Raw genomic sequence first — 21,061 nt, forward strand, 5'->3', positions numbered from 1 at the left:
GCAACTTAAAAAGCATTCCAAAGTGACAAGGGGGGGGGCCTTATAATCAAATAGCAGTGTTTATAATTTACAAATTTCTGGAACACATCTTACTTGATATTACTGAGCCTTGTGGCAGGCAGTATTCTAAGATGACCCTAATGAACCCTTGCCCTTGTCTAACTCCTCTGAGTGTGGGTGAAACTCATTGAATATGATGAAATATCACTGCTGTAATTATGATACATCAAATGGCAAAAGCAAGATTATACTGGTTGAGCCTGATCTAATCAGGTGAGCCCTCTAAAAGTAGAGCTCTCTCTGGCTGGTTGCAGAAGAAATCAGAGAGATGTGATCCAGCCAGCCTGAAGGAAGCAAACATCAATGTGGTAAACTTCCTAGTGGGGCCACATGGCAAGAAACTGGGTGGCTGCTTGGAACTGAGAGCAGTTATTGGCCAGCAGCTGGCAGGAACATGGGGACGTCAGTCCTACAGCTTCAAGAAACGAATTCTGTCAACAATCATTGAGCCTAGAAGAGGAACCTAAGTACAGTATGAGAACCAGAGTCCAGAATAACATTGATTTCAGCTGAGTGAAACTCCGATCAGAGCATCCAGCCACACTATGCCTATATTTCTGATCTAAAGAAACTGCAATAATAAATGTGTGCTGTTTCAAGCTGCTCAATTTGTGGTAAATTGTTACACAGCAATAGAGATCTAATAGAAGTCCCTATGACACTGAAACACAATGCCAGGTGGTGGGAGTACAAGACTGAATGGGTCCATGTCTTAGACCACCACTGTCTTTTGGGGAGCAAGGACAGTAAGTTAATAAAGCACTACAACATAGTGCAGTGATGGCTGGAACTGAGATATATATAAAACAGCACAGCGGCCAGATGAGGAAAGTAGCAAAAAGTCTTCAGAGAAAATTAAACTTAATCTAGGTTTTGATGGTTTAATAGAAGCAATAGAGCAGGGCTGAGAAGGAGGAGGAGGTTCCATCCTAAAGGAACAGCATATGGAAGATAAGAGTATGCAGGGCTTGGCATATTTAGAAAACAGCGTGCTTCTGTGTGGCCGGAGTGAAGGGGAAGGGAGTAAAGGAGATGCAACCAAGTAGACTGGGATGCACACTGAAGAACCTCAGGTAATGGGATTTTCCCTGCTTGTAACCACGCCCTCCTTTCCTTCCTGCCCTCCTCCAGAGTAAGCCCTCTGGCTCCTGGTTCTTCAGCGGCATCTCTCTACCCCGCCTGCCTTGGTCCTTGTAGTCTTCAAGCATGCTAAGTCCAGCAGCACTCTCCAGTAACCCTGCAGGACATTCGTATCTTCAAGATAACTGGGGAGAAGGGGCCACAGAGAAGATGGCCCACTTGTGTGGCTGGGCATCCTGTGTTCCTCCCTGCTCCAGGCACCCTGAGAGCTGTGTGCTCCCCCCGACCCCCATGTCCTAGGGTTGTTGATCCTTCTCCTGGGCCACCAGTTGGAAAAATTCCAAGAGTTTCAGAGTCTGTTGAGCTAAGATACAATCCATGGGCTGGCCTGACAGCCTGGAAGTTTTTGGAGCACTTCCTGCCTGAGTATAAGCACATGGTTATAGGTGTACAGGAAGTGCAGAGGCTTCATCCAAACAACAGATTTCTGACATTAGAATTTCAAACAAGTAAACAAAAACCCATTGATCCTTATAGGGGGTTAAAGTGTTGGCTGGACCCAGCCTGGACCTAGTTAAAGGAGTTACTAGATCACATAAAGACTGTTGGAGACCAAGGAGACAAGATACTTGAAGGATTTTTTTTTTAAAGAAAGATGTGCTCTCACTCTTCACCAAAGTAAAAGATTGTCAAGTAATGTCAAGAGAAATGGACATAAGTGGGGCTCATCAGAAAGCTTGATGTGTGTCCCAAGGTAGAAGAACACAACGGCCTAACTCCCTGCTGGCAAGTCACGTGAGAGATGAGCTAGCAAGCCACTCCTGCTGCAGAGTGAAGGAGAGCTGCTGTTGCTCTGAGTTTGTCCAGAAGAATGTGCGTGGATGTTTCTTCATAGATCAAGTGTTGGCCAAACATGAGAGAGAGGGCTGGCCAGGGGAGCCTCGGGAGAGAAGCAGAGGTAGAATCCTGGGCTCCTATGTGCTGAGGATGTGAGCTGCTGCTCATGTGGAGAGCGCGTCTGCCTAAATCAAGGGAACTGCAGGCGAGACACCTCCCAAGAACCCCTGAAAAGCCTCTGTGAAATGTCTGCTTTAAATGGTTACCAGGCCCGGAGAGCTGGAGATCATCTTACAACTTCAGCACTTGCTGACAACACTCCTGCCCCTGACCACTTCTTTTGCCTTCCCCCATCCCAAACCTAGAAGAACCAGAGCTTCTAGGAGCAAGGGAAGAAGGGCCTTCCCCTTCCACAGCGTCCCACTGGCACGTGGCTTCACAGTGCACTACAGGTAAGACAACTTTAAAGCAAGTTCTAAGTTTTGATTCTGACATAGGAACAGACACACAAAACCCAGTGTGAAGTGACCATGGGCCCCTCTGTTGTCTGACGATGCTCGAAAGAATCCTGACACTTCTTACTGTTTTTCATTTTTATCCTGAACAGAGTAAGAAATTCCCCATTGAACACATCTTACAGGGAGAGCAGGAGACATAAATAAAGATGCTCTCTGATTGTACTCCATAGCCAGAGTATTGATTATATGGGCTGAATGGTGTTTTTTGCCTATAAATCTTCAATCAATTCACATTGGAGAGAGGAATGTGGTCATGTGACTAAGAATCCTGGAGACCTACAGCATTATCTCTCTCCCAACAGCTGAAAAATAGAAAGGCAGATATCTAGAAACGTGGCATCTGAAAGGTGCTTTCATTTTCCCACTGTTAAGTATCAGACAATGTATAGTCACTTATTATAGTCATCTTCATACTTTCCCTTTTGTGAAATTATGTTTGCAGGTTATCAGTTTGTTTTTTCATAAAGACTAATTTTGACACAAGAAGTTCATCATAATATTCACCCACTCCCAAAGGAAATAGTAACATAAACTTCTCTTTTTTTCCCTAAGCTAATGCTTTAAAATGGAGTGGAATAAACACTGAGTTGGGGACTGCATGTTGCTGCTCTTGGTTACAGTGCTGCTTTCTTCCAGATGTCTCATATAACATTAAAAGAGCTTACTGGAAAACATATCACTTAGGCCAATTTATTGCAGGAAGCAAGGGCTCACTCAGACTAGGGCTGTTCTGTTTGTTTATAATAAGGCAGCAACTCATGGAAATGTGACAATGGGAATCCTGGGCAGGCCTCAGGAAGTACCCTTAGAGAGCCACAGAAACGGAGCCAGCACCCCTTTTGCAGTACCTCGGCCTCTTTCTTTCCTTCTTCCCTCCTGACTCACCAGTTCCCCTAGTTACAGTATCTGCTTTCTCGTAACTGCAACTTGCTCATGCCCATCATTTCCGCTGATCCTTCTGTTCAGCAAGACAGTGGTCTGAATCTCTCAGCCCTGCTGTTCTGAAATACCAAAAGAGGGATTGTACTCACGTTATATTTTACAGCCAGCCACCCAAGTTGTGGTAGCTGATCGGAACAACAGAAGCCACCCTTGGGTCAGGTGCCCATCCTGGACCCAGTCAGGTCTGGGAGCCAAGATCAGATGGTATGCAAATCAGTCATTGCCCACTCAGCAGAGACCAAAGGCATGGCTGGCAATGGTCAGTAGCTGAGGTACACATGCAGAAAGTTTAAGAGCATGTCACTCCATCATATTCAAGAGAAATCGAGAGGAATGGTTTGGTAAGTTGATTTATATCCTACTCATGGAGTGATGAGGATTTGAACCAGGGGAATGGGAGTTAGACAGAAAGAGATATCAGGACATGTTTGGCAGACAGGTTGACAAAACTTCAGGACTGACTGGAGGGCTGTGGAGGTGGGGGGAGGGTGAGTAGAAGGAAGCACAGAGTCTGGGATGACTGCTAGTCCTCTTGCTGGGGGTACTGGGTAAATCCTGGTACTTACTATCCCCTGACACAGAGTACAAAAGGAGGGGGAGATTAGTTTTCAGTTGTCCTTGGTGGATGGGAAAGATGGGACGTGGTGAATTTGCGATGCTTGTGGGATATCCAGGTAAAGATTAAAGCTGGAAGTTCAAATCAGAGGTCTGGGCTGGAGGTGCAGATTTGAGAGTCCCCAGAATATGGCTGAAACTGCATCCATCTGGCACTGGCAGAAAAAAGTGGGCTAGGACTAAGTCCTGAAAAATACCAAATTTGACCACACGGACAGAGGAAAAGCCAGTAAAGGAGAACGAGAATAAGAGGTGATAGGATGAGGAGTGGGGAAAGGTCATGCAATTAGTATTCTTTGCTTCCTTTGATTATATAATAGCTACCAGGGACTATTCTAAGCAGTGAGGATAGAGCAGCAGATAGACAGTCCAGGGTCCTTCTCACAGGCTTGCATTCTAGAGGGAGAGAGAAACAATAAAGTTATTACAGTGGAAAACAGCCATATCTTGAAAGTCAGAAAAGTTTTTCCCAGAATAGCTAACAGTATCTAATACCAAAAGAGCTAGGATGAGGAATTAAAAGATGACACTGGATTTGAAAATTAGGATAGGTCCTAATCCCAAGGATATGTGAATGTTACCTTATATAAATGGGACTTTGCAGATCCATTAAGTTAAGGATCCTGAGATGGGGAAATTATCCTCAATTATCCAGGTGGGTCCTAAATGTAACCACAAGTGTCCTTGACAGGGAGACAGAGGGACTACAGGAGAGGAAGCATATGATAGGACAAAGGAAGCAAGAGGCTGGAGTGATACAAGAAAGGGGTCATGAGCTAAGGAATGCAGGTGGCCTCTAGAAGCTAGAAAAGGCAAAGAAACAGTTTCTCCCCTAAAGCCATCAGAAGGAAGATACCGTGCCGACATCTTGACTATAGCCCAGTGAAAGTGATTTAGGACTTCAGGCCTATGGAACTGTAAAAGAATAAACTTGTGTTGTTTTACACCACCAAGTTTGTCTTAATTTGTTACAGCAGCAATAAGAAACTAGTACAAATGGTAACTCAACTGTATTGAGAACAATTTTGGTGGGGGAAGGAAGAAGATACAGCCTGAAAGAAAACTGCAGTCTGATGATGAGTGGAAGGTTCAGAAAAGATTGCAGAGTATCTATCTTTCAGGAAGTTTTCAAACATATCTTGTTTAAAAAGACAACTAAGAGAACAAAAAGCATCAGAGAGAAGAGCTGAAGACCTGAATAACCAATTAGCTCAATACCCCAAAATGACAAGCCATGTCGGGAAGTACCATAACCTTCAGCCTACTTTAGAAGAGCTAAGCATTCGGGCGGCAGAGTTCAGGGGTTTCCAGAGTGACTGACACTGGAGAGTAAACCACGGCAACCCATCCTCATCCACAGACGCACGTATCGGACCCAGGTCTCTTGTTCACCACGGAGACCAGAATACTTTGACAATGTGACCCAAAATCTTGCACCTGGCACAGATCTTATATCTCTCTATTAACACCGAAATCCATGACGAACATTGAGGCACGGCCAACAGAGAATGGTCTCATCTGGCTGGTCTTTCATTTAGGTACTGATGGTCAGCATTTTACCTCCCTTCTCAGGTTCAGAAAGGATGAGTACCGAAGCCAAAGTACTTTGGAATTATAAAGGCTAGAAGGACACAAATCTTCAGGAAAAGAGGAAAACATTAAAATCATACAAAAGATGGAGAAGAAAAGCTCATAGAAGCAGTGCCAGCCAGTAGATTTGACACAATAAGAAGAATCCAGCCACAAACCCACACTGAGTGTCAAAGCCATCTTTCCCTCATGCCAGAATATTATATTTGAACTATTCCTGATGGAAAGCTTTCACCCTTATAAACAAGGTAGGCCTAAGATTAATTGAAAGTTTTCTTAGTAATTCAGAAACACCAAGAAATAGAGAGGATTCAAGTTAAAGGCAAGTTCAGTCTATGGCTGCATTGTGCTACTCACAATTCAACAATGCAACCCAATTCCCCTGAGAAACCCTGATGGGTTTTACTGCAGCACTGCATTGCACAGAAGACCCCAGCAATGATCCCAGGTCCTCCTGACAAGGTCAACCCATGCCCTGCCCACTAAGGGAGGAAAGAGAGAGAAAAAACATAGAAACCACTTCCCTCAAAACTGGGTTTAAATGTATAAGTGCATCAAGGAACTAAGTTAAACTACCAGCTGAGAAACTCCCTTGTTTCTCGACCAGGCAAGGGAGGCAATCATATGTTCTTTGTTAGGAATGTAATGCTAAAAAGTAAAAATGGGCATCTATTCATGACCTAGTAAAAAGAGGTGTTAGAAGTTGGAAAGGAACTGCCAAAGGAGCTAAGTTTCAGAATTTAACTCCACCTCCCTCTATGTTCTCTTTGTAAAGTTAGCCTCAAAGTAAGGCCAGCATCACTCTTTTAAGGTCGGAGGAGATTAAGACATTCAGAAACCAGATTGTGGGATTTATTCCCATTGTGATTGCTGACTTCTAGTATCAGACTTTTGTTCTGCATGACAGCTCCCATCTTGCAAACTAGCAAGATTCTTGAATTTGGCAAGGATCCTACTCTGTGAAGCATTTTCAAGTTGGAGTTTTTAGCAATGTCACATTTCTCTAAGCCAGTAATAAAGAAAAGGTTGAGAGGGCAAAGGAAACCACGGAGTTCTCACCTAACAGCATAAAACAACCTCCCAGCTGGCAGGTACAGGCCAACACGTCCAGGGTGATCACAGTCTTGAGTAACCAAAGGTTTTTTGTTTTTTTTTTTTTTTAAATCTCTTTACCTTACCAAGTAAGTGCAATAGCTAAAACATAATTAGCTATTTCCCCCTTTCACTTGATTCACTTAAAGTGGTATTTTCTATTTGTATATGTGTGACTACATAAAAAACACAGTATTGCATTTCTTGATATGTTTTATAACCTCTACACAAAGTGAGACCAAAGAATGCCTTCAAGAGAAATAAAGGACACTACTGTCATTCTACATAAATTTTCCAGGAGTAAGCAAGAGTGGAACAGATAATTACAAATACTGAGAAAGAAGCATCACTTTGCCAATGGCGCAGAGTCTACAATTATGTGCAATTCCCTACTTAGACTTTTTAGTTATGCTGAACATTGAAAAAAAAAAAAAAGAAATGATTGGAAGGAGCAAAGAGAAAGGGGGAACTTGAAACACTGAAAGCAAGGAGTTCATTGAAATGGAGATGTTGCCTTACCCTAAGAGTTTGTAGTCCCACTGGCACCCCATTGTCATTTTTTTTTAAACCATGGATTTGGGATCCTTATAATCTTCCTTATTGTTTTGAAGTCAAGAATGGTTTCTTCTGCTCACAAAACATTATCACTGATTCACTGATATTTTTTTAATGTTCTGACTGGTTTTGCATATCTGGAAAAGATACATCTTCAACTGGTGGAAATAAATCTTTTTCTTCTCTGCCAAATCCATAATATGATCCTTTTCTATCACTGACAGCACCATCAGATAAGTAGACGTGCCCTGCTTGATTAGAAGTGTGCTGAGATTTTTAGTAGGAATGTAGTTAGAGACCCAGATTAAGACATGTTCAGCACACCCTACAAATTCTTTTCGGTTCTGTCCTAGAGGTGTCCCCTCAAGTCCCAGCTTGACTGTGGGACCCATTCAGGGCTGACATCCTCCCAAATTGGGTGTCCCAGGGAAGGGAGAGAGGAGAACTTTAAGATGGGTGGCAGCAAGTGATGTTTAGACAAGACTAGATGGGTAGAGGGTGTTGGTCTCTTCAGATCCCTAGGGTCTTCTCCAAGCCCTCACACTAGAGATGAGTTTACGCCAAAATAAGCTGGGGAGGGGGAGGCAAATCTGAAAGTGAGCAAACCATAGTATCACTCAAAGGCATCAGAAAATAAAGTTTGAGATTCTGCAACAGCACAGCCTTTTTTTCTTACTCCCTTTCATCATTTGTCAGTAAAATGTAGAACAGGAGAAGGGGAGTAACAGTGACACTACCTAGAGTTGTATGGTATTTTCTATTTTTCCTCAACTTCTATTTTTTAAACTCTGTGTTTTATTTTATTCTTTCAGCAATCTGTGATATAAATAGAGCAAGTATTATTATCCTTATTTTTGAGATGAGAACAGTGAAGCCCAGAAAGGGGAAGTGACCTCCATCAGGTCATGCAGTGAGTCAAAGACAGTCCAAGGAATAATACCCAGTTCTGCTCTCATTTAATCCAGACCATTTACCCTACTGGCTTTAAACATCCCTTTCCTCCTTCGTTCTCTGGTGGTGGTTCTCTTTTGAAAATGATCCCTCGCCAACTGTGGAGTGAAGATGGATCCATGTTCAGAGGTGCGGAGAACTGTTGTTTAAAGGCCCCTCAAGGGGCCTGTTTCCATTGCTTACCTGCAAAGCCAATGTTTGAACCTGTGATGGAAGTCCCTTAGAGGTGTCTGCTGGGATTCCTCCCACCCGAGACTGCTGTAATTAGCTCTGCTAACAACTGTGATTGAACGGGGCTTGTTGTAGTCATTGTTCACTGACAGACACAGATATGAGCCACATCTCAGCAAGTGGTGTTCTAAATGGTGTTTCCTGCTTGGTTAAACTCATGTATGGCACTTGTCAGGGATGCTATTCCCAAAACCTGCTAGCAGCAGGCAGTGTCATTGCCAACGCCTTCCAGAGCCCATGAAGATTCCCAGGGAATGCAGTGCCATGCAGTGGGAGAGACTGTTTCTATTTGACCTTGCCCAAGATCTGGCTGCCCCTCCTTCCTATGGAAAACATAGGTGTGGCCTGGCATGATTAAGGGAAAAGGCAGTCTTTGTCTTCCTGATCCTGAAGACTCCCACATTTTCTGATCTCTCCTATAAGAACACTTTTAAGTGAAAGTTATAACATGCAGCTTATGCTTTTCTGAGACTGTGCTCTTATTAGAAGCAAAACAAAATGCTACTTATGAACACCTGCTGGTGAGGACCAAGCCAAGAGGCAGCGTGGGCGTTGGATGAGAGGTGTTGCCCTGGCAGTAAATCCAAGTTGCTCACACCAAAGGAAGTGTTTCTAGGGAAGCTATCTGAGCAAGAGATAAATACTTAGTCATTCAGAGTAGGCCATAAATGAGTGCTTCTTCTCCAGCAACGGAAGGTCTGATTCCACAGAGCTTAAAAGATGGTTGGATAGCATTTCTTTCTTCAATCCATCCTTTTATTCACAATATACATCCCTTTGTTAAGAAATAAGAGTCTCTGTAATCAAACTCTTGTTGGCAAGTTGTTAGAGAACTACAATTTGTGTGGGTGGTGTTATTTTAACCATAGTTTTTGCATTATGATTCTAAATAACTTAATAAAAAAGGAACCAGGCCCTTGTATGTTCTAAAATACTGTGCTGTATATATGCTGTGCCTTCTTACCTACTCCCCAGAGCCACCAAGTTTTAAGATTTGACCTCTTAAGCATTTCGTCTCATCTGTCTCCTTGTTTCAGTGTTCAACACTCTTGGCACAGTCGAGGGCTTCATCAACTCTTGCCAACGTGTTGCACAAGCCCAGCCTCCTCAATGGTCTTCCCTGCTCACTGGCCTCCCAACCCCATCTCCCATCCACTTCATCACCACCTCCAATATCCTTCCAAATCACGGGCCTGATCAGACCACTCACCAACCCATCATGGCTCTCCACTGCCTACAAAAATAGAAGACCAAATCACAGAATTCAGCATGGTAGTAAAAGCCCTGACTCTAGTCCCCATGTACTGTACCATGCATATTTCCTAAATCCCATCAATTCCAGATTAACTGCCCTTGCATGAAAGCATCATCACTTTGACTGTATCTCTGAGCCTTCCCTCCTCACAAAATCACCCTTTTTGTCTCAACTCAACTGCCATGTCCTCCAGGAAATTTTCCACCTTTTCTTCCAATCCAAATGAATCAATCACTCTCTCCTCCAAGTTCGTACAGCACTAGATATATGTATATGTATATATATGCTTTACTAAGATACAGTTCACATACCACACAATCTACCTATTTAAAGTGTAAAATTTAACGGGGTTTTTTTAGTTACAGAGTTGTGTATCCATCACAATTTTAGAACATTTAAAAAAATTTTTTTTAGATTTTATTTGAGAAAGAGCACGCATGTGGGGGGGAAGGGAGAGAAAGAGAGAGCATGAGTGGGGGGAGGGCAGAGGGAGAGGGAGAAGCAGGCTCCCTGCTGAGCAGGGAGCCTGACATGAGGCCGGGATCATGACTTGAGCCGAAGGCAGACGCTTAAATAACTAAGCTATCCAGGTGCCCCACAATTTTAGAACATTTTAATCACCCCAAAAAGAAGCCCAATACCCATTAAGAGTCCCTCCCCACCTCGCCCTTCCCCAGCCCTAAGCAATCATAATCTACTTTCTATCTCTATAGATTTGCCTATTAAGGCCATTTCATATAACTGGAATCACACAAAATGTGGTTCTTGGGGACTGGCTTTTTTCATTTACATATTTTTTTCAGAGCTCATCCATGTTTTAGCATGTATCAGTACTTCATTTCTTTTATTATTGAGTAAGAGTCTGATGTTTGGATATATTTATTCATTTTTCAATTAATGACATTTGGGTTGTTTCAACTTTTTAGCAATTATGAATAATGCCTCACATATACTTTGATTATCATTCAATATGTATGGCTTACTATTATAGGGTTTTTGTTTGTTTGGCCTGTGTCTGTTTTATCACTTGTTGATAAACTCGTATGGACAAAGAACATTATTTCACTCTGTAATTTCCACATGGCAAGTATTCAATAAATGTATGACGGATGGGTGAATGGGCAGGTATTAGAGGTTTTTACTGTTGATTGTTATACAAGGTACTCCAAATAAAAATAGAGTAGAATCAGTAACAAGCCAAGAAAAGACACAATAAATTTACCTAGTATATTATAACAAACCTGGGTGGTTCTTAAATAAACTTTAATCTCGGCCCTAGTTCCTGGAATTCCATACATGGATACCCAGTTGAGTCTTTCAGGGAGGCAGTTCATTTGCTAATAATAGTTGTGAACTAGGTAGACAGAAGCCGGGAAGACGCTAGACTTTTTCTCCTGAATTGACTCCATGGTGTCTTGTTGCTCTTGGCTTGTCTGAGGTTATTATTATAGTCTAGGATAGTGGTTCTCCACCCTGGCTGAGCATCAGAATCCCCTGTGGAGCTTTTACAAGATACAAATTATCTGGGTCCCGCCTCCCAGATTATGATTCTAAAGCTTGGGTAGGGGCCCAGGTGCTCACATGTTCTCAAAACTATAAAGCCATTTCTGATGCACAGCCAGGTTCAAGAATTCCTACATCAAAAGTTGCCCTGAGGTTAAAAAGAATTAATCGTATAGAGCGTGTATGAGCACTTTACTCCTAGAGAGTATTTTACTCATCCTGGGATCACGCCCATTAATCCTACCTAATGTTTATAAGGCACTTTTTATTTGGAAAGAGCTTTACAGTCATCTTTTATTAGCTAGGCTTGCATGCTGGGTGACCTTGTACAAATCACATAATCCCTTTGTGTCTTAAATTTCCTCAAATGTAAACTGTTGGCGGTAATACTGACCCACTCTCAAGGGGTATTGTGGAGACGAATGGGGGACTTTAAGGCATTCAGCAAACATAAAAATGTTACATTCATGCTTATTAGACAGGTATGAAGTCCTAGTCACAGCCTTTCAAAATGAAAGAAATACAAAAATACACTTGAGCCTTTCCTGCAACCTTCATCATCTCAAAGATCCTTTCCCGACACCACATCATGGCAATGCTCCCTTTCCAGCAAGACTAATAAACTGACATAATCTATAGTCACAAAGAGAGACAGAGCTAATCATGGCAGCAAATATGTAAAACATCCCTGAAATAAACTTTGTTAACCTTCTCATTTATCATTCATAATGCAATTTAGAGATTATATCTAAAAAATACCCTCTTCTGAAAAAAATTCTTAGAAAATATTTGTGCATGTTCACACAAGACTTGAAGCTGATGCTATATACTCACTGTTGATGTGAAGCCTGAAGGCGCTTTCTAGTTTGCTGGTTGTTTTTTATACGGCTATATTTAGCCTCTTCTCATCTCTCCCACGTGGCTGAAAGAATATATGGTCAAAATGAGACTTTGAGACCTAGCTCAGGTTGGAGGTGGGTGAGATTGCGAGGCATAGGAAGTTTCCAAACTTGGAACCAAAGACAGGTCTTGTAAGGATAGTGACCCACAACTAAGGGCTCATTTGCAATGTATTTTCAGCTTCTTGGAAAAGGGAATCAGAAAACAGATACGGTTTTTCCTTTTTCCATTCGAAAGGGCCACAAAACTTTCAAGGGCCAGGTCCAATTATATATTCCAATTCATTTTCAAATGAATGGTTTCTGTGCTTCTGAATGGGAATTAGTGCCCTCATCCCCACCACAGCTATGGTGTGGTGAACTATGAACTAAACAAGCATGACCTTTCTGGGGGCACTTGACCTTGACTATGCTCTCTTCTCTTTGCACTCCATAGAGGTTTGGTTGTATTCCCAAGGGCAGCTGTCTGCTTTAGTTAAGCTTAGGACCTGCTAACAATTAAATTCTATTAAACAAATCTTTATTGAATATTTACGTCTGTGGATAGTACACTGTAGTGCTTACTGTGGAGGCTACAAAAAGTTCCTTGGGTTCTTTTTGAGTTCTAACTCAATGACCTTGAGTCCTTTAGACAGGACAACACCAACAACCCCCCCAGAAAGACTCCCAAGGTAGTCAGTTGACATGATGGTTTTCAGAGGAATCCTAGATTGGCCTTCAGCAGACACCAAGATGAAATGTCATTAACTACTCACACAGTATTTTGCTACCTGCAATATCCTGTCAGACGTTGTTCAGAATTCAGAAATTCCTGTGAAAAGAGCCTCAGTGCAGGGAGTCTCACTGGTTGGGAAAGTCATCTATTATGCATAGTTATTGTTTTTAAAATAAGGTTAATTCTAGCATGTTTCTACATCAATCATCTTTCAGAGTTTCAGCATTTTTGCTGAACATCTTAAGGGGAGAAAGAACCACACAGGCTTCATTTCAATAGTTAGGAGAAATTAATGCTAATACATGCCTTCAATGGGATTCACTTTAGTATCCTGAACACTTTCTTTCATCAATATGGAAAATCCCCAGAAGTATGTACTGTGGATTTTTTCTCTGTAAAGAGATGCAAATGGGTACAATAAGTTGTATGATTTCCTCTGAGTCTTTCGAAGTCCTGTTTTCTCTGTATCTCAAGGTAAGCATCCCTGCTTTGCAGATCTAGAAGCCAAGAAAACATGGATTAGTTTCCTCACTTTCCTCAGTGAAACACAGACCACCTTGTCTCAGACCACTGCTCTCCTTGAAAGCACAGGAAAAACTTATGGCATTTTAAGACAGAGGAGAAATCAGATACAATTTTCTGGTCCAGTGCTTGTTTTAATGATCCTTACATGTTTACTTTCTTTCAACTTCTTTAAGAAATAAACAAACAAACAAAAAACATGGAAAAATACTCAACTATTTACTTGTGAATCTCTATGACTCAGATGATAAAATACAATCTGGACAAAGCCAAACAAGGCCCAGAGGGTTGAGAGACAAGGAGAATGCTACACATTCGATTTCGGATTTTGAAATGCCCCGTTTCAGTGGTTTCCTGTTTGTCTTCATGTAGAGGGTCAACACTGGCCTCTCATTTGTAGCAGGTCTTTTGCTCTAGAGGAAGCCTTCTCTGGCTGATCACGGACAGGAATTTTCCAAAGAAACTCTTCCACAAAACCAGATTAATGAAAAGCACCCTATTTAACAAATGTGGAAACTTGCAGTTTCACTTTTTACGTCACCTAAGTACACACCCACCTCCTGAGAGCATCTCTTTATTTCTTTTTGGGAAGATTTAAATAAGGAATCTGTTTCCTTTCTAGGTATTTTTGGATTAATAATACTTCTCTCACTTGTATTTTAGTCCTGACGATTAAACAATAAAAATGCTAATTAGTAGCCTGTATCTTGAGAGGAAAAGCTATTTCTTGATGGGCAAAATTCAAGCTGAGATGGAGACCTCACAGGGCACTACGATAAATGGGTTGGGTTGAATCCTAACGGGAAAGGATTAGGGACCGAATTGACCAACTCCAGAGAGAGATTCTGGCTTAGCGGAGAGACTAAGCTGAGATCCGAATATATTACAGACACTCACAAGACTAAAGTTATAAAAATGCAGACATTTATTGTTCATTGGAGAGCACAGAAAATAGGGGGAAACACCCTGTGTCTTTCTTTTTGACCCGCAGATGACTTTAGAAATCAAACAACTTATACGTTAAGAAATTAATTTTCTTTTTCTCCTATTTACTTTTCACTTCTGGACAGACACTGAGGTAGGGTGAAGAGAACAGTGTTAGAAGGGCATCATAATAAGTACAATACCCAGAATCTGTACCCCTTCTTCCCATAAGTACCTATGAGAAAGTCAAAGGTGAGGCTTTCAAATTCCACATCTGTCAATTATTAGCTCCAAGGTGGTGGGCAAGTCTGAATTTCTAAATGCATTAGTTTTCTCATCCACTTGAGGAGGAAAAATAATATGTATCTCGTTGGAATGCTGTGAAGGTTAGAAAAGCCGATGTATGAGAAAACATCTGGAGACTAAGCGTATATTAGCACTCAGTACATGTTAGAATAATGAGGGAATGGAAGAAGTCAGAGAGGAGTCGAGCTCCCATTGCCCACAGGCTAAAATCTATATATTTAACCGGGTATTCAGTGTGCTAGAAAATCTGCTCCTTTCTCCTCACCAGCCCTTTTCTGACAACTGTCCTCCTGTAGTCAAACATTCTCCAGTACGCCTTGAATTTGCTCACCTTCCTGTCTCTGTCTCTCGCATTCTGACCACCCTCAGCCTCCATCTGCCAAAATGCTACCCATCTCTCAAGGGCCACATATCCCACTGTCTCCAGGAATCTTAGAGGACTCACCTTCTCCTCCTCTAAGCCCTGGTCCTGGTCCTTAACTGTCTAGAGACATAACCACAAAACACTTATTGCCCCAGCAGACTCCCTGGAAGGCAGAAAGCACGTATACGGTTCCCATCACTGTGCACCCCACTCTGTGATGCCTTGCCAAGGGTAGGTGCTGAATAGATTTGTGATTGAATAAATGTACAATTTCTCACCCTGCCCCTGTTGCGCTCTTGGACAAAACACTTTGCCTCCTTCAGTCTCAGTTGCCTCAGCTGTGAACAGAGGATAACAGCATGGATGTACTCCCCAGGTGTGCTGGGAAGAATAAATGAATGACTGAAAAGCAATTTGAAAATGTAAAATGAAATGCTATATATAAATGTTACATAATCAAAATCATTTCCCTCTGTATTATGTTTTATTTGGCTTTATATCTTGGAGTCCTTTGTGGGTTTCACAATCTCACAGATGCAAAACCATCCACATTAGCACCTAAATTCTCTTGGGTAATAAACGATTGTGTGTATTATAGCTCACGGCTACTTCTCCCTGGCATACTTACACATGAATCTGTCATAATTTGGGGGTATTCATAATAACTAATGATACAATTCATTTCTAAGGGATAATCCATTTTTTTCCTTCTTTAGCCAGTTACTGTTCCCATACTGCTGCCTCAAGGGAATTAACTTTCATTAAACCCCAAATCCAGATGATGAGCACACTGTTTGGAAGCCGAAATTGAGGAGCTTACAGTCTGAGACCTGGAAAGTGGTTTGGGGTTTTGAAGCACTACTTGTTTTCTATGGCTCTTTTTGTCCCCAATTCTGAATCCCTCATTCCCTTTATTGTAATGTATGTGTTACCAAGTGCTCAATGCAGCCTCGTTTCCCAGGTGCAAGGAAAGACTGGATTAGCCCTTTCCACAAGAAAACGGGCAACGCTAGTTTAAAATACTATTACTAAAAGAGGCTTCTGACTTTTAGTCCACTGCAGGATATGAATCCTAGAATGGCCCCTTCACGAAGATAGCAACCCTCAGGAAGAAGAGACAGTAGCGACATAAGAGGGTGATTGTGAGCATCAAGCGAGTAATTTGATGAAAAGCCATGGAACAGGACAGGACACATGGTGAGTGTTCAGTAAATATTAGGAATTGTTGTTATTGGCAGATGGCCCATTATGAGCCCAGCCCTGTGCTAAGAATTACAGAGAGCTTCTCAGTTGAGATTCATAACAAGCCAATGAGAAAAAACTCAACACTCTTCATTCCCACCCCATTTGGCTCAGAGAAGCTCAGCACCTTGTCCAAGGTCTCAAAGTTAGGAAGCAATGGGAAGAAAATCCAACCTTCAGTCTATTGTGTTTCTAGAGCCCATATTCTTTGTCCTGTTTCTTAGACCACCCTACGGTTCTAAGGGTTGGGAGTCTATTTTTTCTCCCTTGTATATATGACCCTTCCTTTCCAAATTCCTCAGTGTTACTCATTCTGTTATGAAGTTTTAAAATTAAGAGTATTTTTCAACTTCTTCTAGTGGCCTTTTGACCAATGTATGTAGTTTTATGTATCATGCCATTTTTCTAAGACCATTCTAGTCTCTCATCAGACTTGTACTCATAGTGGCCTCCATTTTTAAGAAGTTCAGTGTAGTTTTTCTTCCAGGGCATGTATGAGGAGATCCTATGTTTTTGTAGAACGGAGGCTTCCCTATCCCACGCATTTCTGTGACCACATTTTTACTTGGTTGGACCTGTGGCAATAACACTCACAGGGGGCACCTGCACTGTCATTTAAATGCATGAGACATCATTGTTTTGTGGGTGGTAGCACCCTGGCTGCAGACATAATACCAGAGCAATCCCTCTGCTACAAAACATCTCCTAGTTGTGGTGTGCAAACTAACATCATACTTGAGTTTGCAACATCACCTACATGATATTTGGTCCTCTATATGGCAATTACTATTTCAAAGAGCCTTATCATGAGTTATCTTTCCTCTCTGTGAGATTAATCAGAAGTATCGCTGCAGTTTCATAGTTGGGAAACTCAGGTATGGGAAGGTTAATGGCTTACCCGTAGTCTTAGAATGAACCTATAGCTAGCTGGCATTAGAATCTGCTGCTTTTGATTGCATTTCTTTGCTAAGGTCTTTAGCTCGGTCTGTTCAAATTCTGAATAATTTTCAAAGTGAATACTTCTTGAGAGAGGTGATGGAAATGGAAAAAGAGGGGAAAACAGTATTCACTTAAGCAAAGCTTCCAAAAACATTTGGTAATCAAAGAACAAGGATTGTGAGGGCCCTTTTTCCTCATTTCTATTTATAGAATGAAAGGACAATAATCCAATGAGATTAAAATGAACAGAAATTCCAAGTGTAGAGAGGAATTGTTCTGTCCACGCTGTTTTCCTATTTCAACATCATTTTGTTCTTTTCAACAGTCACTATTGCTATAAATGTCATGTATTTGCAGTGCTTTGTAACCACTGTCATCACGTCCCCCTAAGCAGCTAAACAGAGTGGGCCAGTTCTGCCACTGCGATTTTATAGTGAGGAAGCGAGAGTAAATGAAGGTTAAGCAGCACTCAAAGCTAGATTAGAACTCACAGCTCCTATCAGTCACATCCTTTAGAAATTTAGAAGGTTCCAAAATATTATGTCAGTGTCAGAGATGGGTGACAGTGCCTGAAGGCAAATTTGCTCACCACCCACACCACCACAAAAGGACCAGCCCTGCTTCCACGGTCTCACGACAAACTTCTCACTCCCAAGCCATTCCACGAACTTCCTCATCTCTTTGAGGGAAAGAAAGTTCCTTCAGTGAAACAGGTTAATACTAAACAGGTGACTTCTATGTCCAGATTTCCATGGTTTTCTGTTTGCTTCATACAGATAGGACTATAATGAATTCTTACACAAGTAATAGATCTCCTTTTCCCTTGTAGAATATGGAGATGGCCAAAACTCAAGAGATCATTGGGAGAATGAAAGCCAAAGGAAGAAGTCTGTGCCAGTGATAAACTCTTGTCAAATACCAATTAAAAAAGAAGATGGTATGAAAATGTGAATGAGTCTAGACGTGCTGTCTCTTACGTGTCATCCATTCTACAAAGGAAAATGGGACCAGTAACTTGTCCAAGAACCCGTGGACAATCATGTCTGTATGAAACAAACAGACGGAAAACCTTAGAAATCAGGAAACGGACATCTCTCGTCTAGTTCTAACTTCTTTCATAAAAACAAATTTCCTATTTCCTTTTTTCATCATCTAACATAAATACTATAGCGAGTACAGTCAACAGCCAATGTTTGGCTCCTATTACCAAGGTGATTTTTAAAATAATCACTAGCATCTGTGAAAAACCTTCACAAGGTGTGAATACGATAAACACTGTTGGCCAACTTTTTCTCTAGTTATATTTCCCCCCTGGATAGGGGTGGGGGGAAAAAAAGAATCCAAGGAAATACATTTTTTCCCCTGATCCTCCCATCCCAACCTAGGCAGAGACCTGGTGTGTATTCCATTCAGGTCGTCTAGAGGTAATTCCTTGTGGACAAATGCCATTCTCTCAAGACACTAAGCAGCATGGTAAGCAACTGTTGCAACTGAATGGAATGGACTCCCTTGCCTGTACCTGTCTTTCGATCCACTAAACGAGGAAGGGCTTAAATACATGCAATTTCTGCGTCACAAATCAATTTTCAGGGCCTACTAAGGACTGTCCAGACCCTGATTTTCTTGCCTGACAGCCTGCCTTATGGACCTTCCCCCACTGAGACAGGGAGCTGAGGAGACACCATTTGAGATTCAAACCAGGTCCAAGCTCACCTCAGAGCTGTAGCCTACCCTGTGGTTGGGCCATTTCACTCCTTTTCAGCTACAAGCCTTTCGCCTTCCTTCTTGCCAGGGACTCTCATTAGAAATTGCTCATGAGAGCTGAGCAGGTCCTTAGGAGGTCCTTAGGAAGGCCAAGCTGCCACTGAATAATACCTGTAAAGGTCCACAGTCCCTCACACATGAGAAACTAAAACCTTCAGGACTTCTGAACCTGAGGGAGCCAATGGTCAGTGAGGAAAGTGTCAGCGCACCAGAAACCCTGACTCTTTTCCTGCCTTGCTGAACTTCGTTTTACTAACATGTTTTGAGTGCCTACTCAGGGCAGGCGCGGTTCCAGGTACACAGAGGCCACTATGCACCCAAAGCTACGGTCTGGGACTTGCTAACACTCTAGGCCTCAGCCCGGAAAGCAGCACGCAACCCTTTGCTGTTTGACTTGTTATACCCACAGCTCCGTAAGTGTGTAGCTGCAGCCAAGGAAAGGGCTTAAAAACAGGCTGAGGAGTCTATCCGCCGACAAAAGGAGCAACAGTGACCCGGCCTGCCAGAGCCCACAGAACCTTCTTCAGCCGAGACCGGTCCAGGGAGCTCAGGCTCCTCCGGTGCCCGCCGCTAGGGAGGTCCCTGAGCTCGGTCCAGGGACTTCGGAAGGGGTAGGGGCCGTGCGTGTGCACCGTGGGACCCATGTGGCTCGCTCGGAGGCGTTCCTGCCCTCGAGGATGGGCTCCGGGCCCTCTGGCGGACCAACGGACAGCAGCAGGAGGAACCGCGCTGCGGCTGCCTCCCCACAGGGCAGCCCGACCTCCGATTGGGTCTCGGGGGCTCCGGCGCCGTCTAGCGCCCGAGCCTCCCTTTCGCCCCCGGGCTCTGCCCACGTGCCTCAGGCGCTTTGGGTCGGGAAGGGCGCCAAGGCGCCTGGTAGGGTTCCCTGCTGCTGGTGGTATGAAAGAAGGGCTGAGGAGGGGGACGTGTAATGAACTTTCCAGGAGGGCCGCAGAGTCGGAGTTTCTTTCGGAAAGAACCACCAAACCGCAACCAGAACCTTTTCCAGGGAGTCCGGAGCTCCCAGTTTCGGGCCCGGGCCTCCAACTGTGACTGGGTGATGCGGCCCGGGACTCACCCTCTTTGGGTCTCGGTTTCCTCCGACAGCTGGAGCTCCTTCGGGGCCGCCAAGTTCGGCGTCTCCCGCGGACGCCAGGTGTGGGCGTTGTCGACCTGGAGTCGGTCCGCGCTGCGGCTGGGCTTCTCGCTCCACAGCTCGCCGACACGCCGCGACCCCTAGGGGTCTGGGTGGCCCCAAGCCTCTCTCAGCCAGGGCCTCCTGGGGCCGCCACTTCCCTCCCAAGGCGCCCGAATCCCGGAGCAGCTGTCCCCACAGCTGTAGTCCGCAACCCCGACTCCCCACTGCAGCCAACTTCCCCGCCGCCGGCGCGTCTCCGCGCCAGCCCTTGGCTGTGACCGATTGGACGGCGGCGGCGGGGCGGAGCCGGGCGCTCGGCCCGACCCGCGGCCTCCCGGATTCCTGGAGTCACCGCGATTGGCTGAGGGCTCCGCCAGTCACGGGTTAAAGGCGCCCCGCCCCCGCGGGGCTGGCCCAGGGCTGACTCCGCCCCGCCCGCCGCGCGGCCCCGCCTCCCTCCGGAGCCGGGTAGCCTCAGCCCGGCGGTCCGCCTCATTCGCTGAGCAGGTCCCTGAATTGTCAACGCGTTCCGGGCGGCTGCTGAGCCGGGGCGCCCGCTGGGCTTGCTGTGCTCCCTCGGAGGTGCCTGCCCGAACCGATGTGTGGGGTTCTCTAGGGCGAGAACAGTCGCCGGTTCGGGGCAACTTGGGATTCAGGACCCGCAGCAGGGGCGTCGGTTTGGGATCCGGACTCAGCGAGGAGGGTGAGTGGCCGCGCGCAAGGCGAGCGGCTCCTCTTGGCGCTGTTCGGCGAGCTGGGGGGACTGGACGGGTCTTGGAGGGTGTCGGTGCGTCCGTCCGAGCGTGGCCGCTGTGGGGAGGTCAGGGCCAGACGGGATTTACTCCTTGACGGTATCCCCACTCCCGAACTTGTTTCAGAGCGTCGCAACTCGGTCCGGGACGCGGCTCTGCGTTCTCACCAACTTGGCATGTTATAATTGCCATCATTAGGTGGGGCCTGGGGACGCGTCCCCTGGCCCTCTGCGGCGGCGACAGGCGCACTGGGGGCGGCCTCCGTGC

At 44.2% G+C, this 21,061-nt stretch overlaps 2 protein-coding genes across 4 annotated transcripts in view; one reads left to right on the forward strand and one right to left on the reverse strand.

Moving 5' to 3' along the window:
* MEGF10 (multiple EGF like domains 10) overlaps positions 1-20,285 on the reverse strand; it is a 341,217-nt gene extending 320,932 nt beyond the window's left edge. For all 3 annotated transcript variants that reach the window (XM_087862339.1, XM_045794814.2, XM_045794812.2), the window contains exons 1-3: positions 19,983-20,285; positions 13,150-13,235; positions 12,064-12,151 (exon numbers count right to left, since the gene is read on the reverse strand). The gene's annotated coding sequence lies outside the window, so the exon portion shown is untranslated. The remainder of the gene's footprint in view (positions 1-12,063; positions 12,152-13,149; positions 13,236-19,982) is intronic.
* A 229-nt stretch (positions 20,286-20,514) lies between these two features.
* The window catches only part of MARCHF3 (membrane associated ring-CH-type finger 3), a 135,416-nt gene continuing 134,869 nt past the window's right edge, over positions 20,515-21,061 (forward strand). The window contains exon 1 of the mRNA XM_045794818.2: positions 20,515-20,745. The gene's annotated coding sequence lies outside the window, so the exon portion shown is untranslated. The remainder of the gene's footprint in view (positions 20,746-21,061) is intronic.

Source organism: Ursus americanus, chromosome 5 (assembly GCF_024610735.1).
Source record: "Ursus americanus isolate L20-20 chromosome 5, mUrsAme1.1.p, whole genome shotgun sequence".
In the NCBI taxonomy this organism is placed as follows: Eukaryota; Metazoa; Chordata; class Mammalia; order Carnivora; family Ursidae; genus Ursus; species Ursus americanus.